This window comes from Nematolebias whitei, chromosome 17, assembly GCF_014905685.2.
Source record: "Nematolebias whitei isolate Nwh7 chromosome 17, NemWhi1, whole genome shotgun sequence".
NCBI classification, from domain to species: Eukaryota; Metazoa; Chordata; class Actinopteri; order Cyprinodontiformes; family Rivulidae; genus Nematolebias; species Nematolebias whitei.
Genome location: NC_056514.1, coordinates 37,989,950 through 37,995,288, shown reverse-complemented (window position 1 = coordinate 37,995,288; position 5,339 = coordinate 37,989,950). Strand labels below are relative to the sequence as shown.

The window sequence follows — 5,339 nt, the reverse complement described above, 5'->3', positions numbered from 1 at the left end:
TATATATATATATATATATATATATATATATATATATATATATATATCTGCTCTACAGAATGAATTCCAACAACAGAAGCATCCAATTTGAAAAAAACAACCTGCTATAAATTGACATTGCCATTTTTCACCTCAAAGACGACCGTAAAACAAACAACCACAGAAAAACCAGAGTAAGTTTTTACATGGAGCCTCTGTCAGTTAAAGGCTTTAACACTTTTTGATGCGTTTCCTTATCTTTCTTTTTTGTTTGTTTGTTTTAAAAAGACCAAGACTGGTGAATGGGCCCCAATGATTTATTTTTTTTATATATATATATCTTGATAATTTTGAGCATATAACTGCGGACTTTTCATTGGACATTTATTTATTTATTTTAATTATTATTATTATTATTTGTTTTGAGAGCTCTCTCTTCCTCTTATGAAATAGGTGAAATTGATTTATTTCAGGGACTCTTTATTTTCCTACGTGAGGTCTAATCAGTGAGATTATTCCGTTTTGTTTGGTGTTAATTTTCATGAAGGCGTGCGTGAGTGGCAGATTATTATGAAGCTTCGGTCGGAACAGCTGATCTTTGTTTATTAAATGCAGCGTGCTCCACCCTCCTGCACTTCTGAGCTGACGTGTCCGAGCGAGTTTTATTTTACTGTTGTTTACAAATTGATCTTTAACAGACTCATTTTTCTAACCTTTGAAAAATAATTTAAAAAACTCTTGTGCGTGTGTAAGCTCGGTTTAAACAGGCGTTTGTTACAGGTGTATTTTACAGCAGCGGCTGCGTTCAGTGAGAAGACGCTGCGATGATTCTGACCAGTGCACGTTTTGTTTTAATGCAGATTAAACTGCATTCAGTTCAACGCTCGTCTTCTGGTCATCATTAAACACAACCCAGAGTGAACTATAAGAAAAATAAAAAACGAACTGACAGGTTGACATTATTTGGACCGAGCTGAATTAATATCCGGCCAAGTTCAGCACGTTACACAGCCGTCTACACCAAGCCACGCCCACATCCACTCTCACTGAGGCACGTTATTGTACGTCCATCCTCATTGGATGAATCCTGTGGCTGTGGGCGGACCCTGGGCTGAACAGAATTAGCCCCAATGAGCCGCAAACCGAGGGGGCGTGGCCAGACATCTGTCAATCATTCTGAACCACGAAGGCTGTCAGAATTTAGCCCTTTGGGACGACCCGGGGAATTTCCCCGTGCGGTTTGACACCAGTTTTGTTGTAAAATTAACAAAATGTGACATTGTTTCTAAAATGTATTTATTTTTAAGTTGTTTATTTTAACATCTTTATTGTAAATGCCAGGAGGGAGGTCTTAGCCCTCCTAGCCCATTGATACCAGCTGTCACTGTATATATATTTATATATATATATATTTATTTATTTTTAATATTTCCTGTAGTAATCCAGGCAAAAGGAGCCCCAACTAAGTATTGAGTGTTGTACATGTTTATACTTTTCAGTTGGACAGCATTTCTAAAAATAATTTTTTTTTTAAGGTCTTAAGTAATATTCTAATTTTCTGATACTGAATTTGTGGTTTTCATTAGTTGTCTGTTATAATCATCCACATTAAAATAAATAAACATTTGAAATATATCAGTCTGTGTGTAATGAATGAATATAATATACAAGTTTCACTTTGTGAACAGAATTACTGAAATAAATCAACTTTTTCATGATATTCTAATTTTATGACCTGCACTGTATTATCTGCACAATCTTAGTTTATATTGACCTACTCACTTCACAGGAAGCACAATGGCTCTTACCTTAGTTCTCCTTCAAGGTCTTTTTTCTGTTTTGTTTGCAGGATAGGAAGTTTATGAAACTGTCTGTTGGCTGTTTGATTACAAATTGAAATGAGCACACTTGCTGCGATTTGGACGGTTTCTTCAAATTCAGATTTTTCAGCCTCGTTCTTCTTAATTCCTCATCTGTAGGTAGGAGATGGAAACCTTACTGCTTCACAGGAACAATCTTTTTGTTGTTGTTTTGTGTCCGTGTTCAAACTCTTCTGCCGTAGCCTTAGCTTGGTCTGCTTGTTGGTGCAGCCGTGAACAGCAGGACCTGAACCCCAGTAGGACATTTTTAGCAAACTCCTCGTTTAAACTAAAACAACGTTTGCTTTGATCAGCTGAATGCAAATAACTTCCAAAAAACCTGCGGTCCGTTCTATTACTCATACTTCCGGTGCCGGACCAGAAGTTTCTTGGAGAAATGTTTCTACAGTAAAAGCACCAGGAATAAGGTGAGATATGTGAATTTTATTGGGTTTTGAGTTTTATTTTGAAAACCGGAAATTCACTCTGCCCCATCGCGACCGTTGTGAGCGGCTTCACCATCCTCTCTCACATTGCTGTATTGCACGGATGAGAAGAGTCAGAATGCCCCGGTGTTTGTTGCGGAAAAAAAAATCTGCCGGCAGAGGGCCCCTCTGTGCCAAGGGCCCCTGGGCACATGCCCAGATTGCTAGTTTTTATATTGCTTAAAAGTATCAATTCCTCGGTTGATTGGGGGGTGGTCCTTGGGGTGGCTGAAGATTAATCTATGGGGGCCAAAGCCATCATTGGCCACCCCCTGGCTCTGCCATTGAGCCTGGTCGAGGGTAGAATTGTTCCTGTCCACTTGTCAGGATCTGTCACTGCAACAACAAAAAAAGAACTAGCTCTGTTCTTCTCCACACTGTAACTCCTATCCACTTGAACATCTTGCACCAAAAACATTTAGGTTTATGCAAACATTCACTGTACAAAGCACAGTGTTTAAATGAACAAATGGCTTTAACTCAACCAGTTTTACAGATATTGAGCCGAACATGATGTGGTAGAAACTATTGATGTTATTTTTAACGATGGCGATAAAGATTCTGATTCACAGCCAAACATCTTGAAGGTATTCTATGATTTCGTGCGTAGCGTTTTCAAGATTTGACCAAAACAACTACAACTCTGTCATTTCTCATGAAATATAGTCTCAAACTCTGGCATGAAAGGCAGTGGGCGAAATACATTTTTTCAAGGAATACTCGGACTTTGAATTAATAAAGTATTAAACCGTGTGAGCCTGCTGCCTCCATCCGATGCTTAGCTTCTTCTGTGGATATTTTCTTCACCCGAGTTGTTCTCCGATGCTCTCAGTTGAACCCTAACCTCAGGTTTATAAAGACAATGAAAGCGGTTCACGTTTTATTGGCCTGGCTGAGTGCCTGCACTGTAAAGCAGCATCATATTCCCCTCTGTGACGCTCAGATCCGGACACCTGTCAGGGGATCACTGGGCTCTCTCACTGGGTGGACACTTGGGTGAACGCTGCACACTTTTATTCTTCTTTTGTCATGTTTAAGTGTATATCTGCTCATTTTTACCCCGGCGTAGCTCCATATTCATTGTAGCTCCGATATGTTGCACATTAGAGAGAAGTAAAAATGCAAAGATTCAACTTTCGGAGGTTTGAGTTGCTTCTCAGATGGAACACTCTTGTTGTGTTTAGCAGTAAAAGTGGTCTTGTATACGTTGTCAGCCAGCGGTTCTTTACAGGTCCGGCTGTTCATACAAATACACCTCAACACTTGCTCTTGTCAAGGGCGGACGCCTTTCCCTTCCTCTCCTTCTCCGCTTTGCTTTGCTCTGTCCTGTCTGTGAAACTGCTTAGAGCCTCTCTTCTACGAATCTTCCGAATCGTAATTCTGCTATGGATTTGGTCAGTTGGTCCCTCAACACAAAAACATTTCTTCGAAGAGAAGACGGGCTTTACGCGAGCCGACACACCCTGTAGGCACACACGCAACTGGATATCTGATTGACTTGTAAGAATTGATGATGCGTCTATCTCTGCTGTCAATCGTGGATGTTAAGGACGCATATATAATTGGATTTTTGATAACTGGTTTCCTCCTTTTTTGGATTTGACTGGTTCCTGGTCTATCAACAAACAAGGAAGTTGTCGGCAGCAAATTTGGCCCTGGTTAGACTGCCTGCCTTATGTGATGGCTTGGTTCGTTCCTCGAGCACCCAGACTCAAATGCTTTTCTGCAAGTTTTTTTTTTCATTTTCATGCTTTTAATCAGCCAAAGATTAAGATATATTAGGATTTATTTATTTATTGCCTGTGTTGTCACTTTCACCACTTAATCTGTCCAAACAAGTCTCACATGTAAAGGAGTCTTCGAGGCTCAATGTGATTCATCTGTTTAAATAAAGGTTGAATGTATGAAAAAAATATAGGAGTGATTTTCTGCACAACACTCCAACAAACAGAGGCTTTCACAGTGAGCAATCGTTTTGATGCCGTCTTTGAAACCTTTTGAAGCCTCTCACTTCAGAGTTTACATCACGTGGATTTGCAGCTTGCATCACTTTTCCAAACGTGTCGCCGCAGATGATGCAATTGTTCCGACACCTTATTGCCCTGACAGGAGATAAGGATCCCATCATGATGGGTGGTTTGTTGTTCAGCTCTTAACAACAACTCTTGGTTGTTGTTTGTGTGTGTGTGTGTGTGTGTGTGTGTGTGTGGTAACACAGGTAAGATGCTCTTCCCTGCTGTAAAAGCATGAGATGCAGAATTTAGTGAATGCAAGAAATACAAAATCACTGTTTTGTGAAAGGAAGCAGCTGGAACATTGTTTTTCACCCACAAAATAAAAGCTGCAGACTCTTGACCCCGACTGTTCAGCTGACGTATACAAAGCTTTCTTAATGAATCATTGTATGGGTCTTTAAGCAATACGACTGGTTATTTTTATTTATTTGTAACAGTAAAGCTAAATACGCTCCTTGCACTTATTTACTTAGTTAATTCAATTTTGATAAATTGCTGAGTCATGACCCCAAGTGGGGTTCAGACCCCAACTGCTCTAACTAAATGTTCAACAAGTAATACGACGACTTGGAAATAAATGTCAGAAACAGCAGAATTTAAGTTTTTGACGAACACAAAGTATCGTGTGAAGGAAATCCGGCTAATTGGTGCTGAACGACGTCTAAATGCAGCCTTGTGTGTTTGTCAGGGGACTGGACTCCAGGTCCATTATGTGCGGCTTGCAGTAAATCTGTGTACAGAGGGACTTGTCTTGCTTTCACCTCATGTCCTGTTTTAACCCCCTCTGGCTACGCCTCTAATTTAGACAGTGGTGAGACACATGAGGGAACAAAGTGTCCATTAGCTCGGGAGCTATAAGCCGGGACACTCAGCTGTGGGTTGCTAACATACAGACGCAACAAAAGGCGACTGTAGCGCTCTAAACATAGAACGTGGGGGGGGGGGGCGGGCTTTCACCTCATGTCCTGTTTTTGGAGAAAAATATTTTCTTCTTGTGTTTT

The 5,339-nt window shown here is 40.2% G+C and overlaps 1 protein-coding gene across 1 annotated transcript in view; it reads left to right on the top strand.

Annotated features, from left to right (window-relative positions):
* Positions 1-5,339, top strand: part of thrab (thyroid hormone receptor alpha b) — a 103,877-nt gene that overhangs the window by 55,738 nt on the left and 42,800 nt on the right. The gene's annotated exons all lie outside the window — the stretch shown is intronic.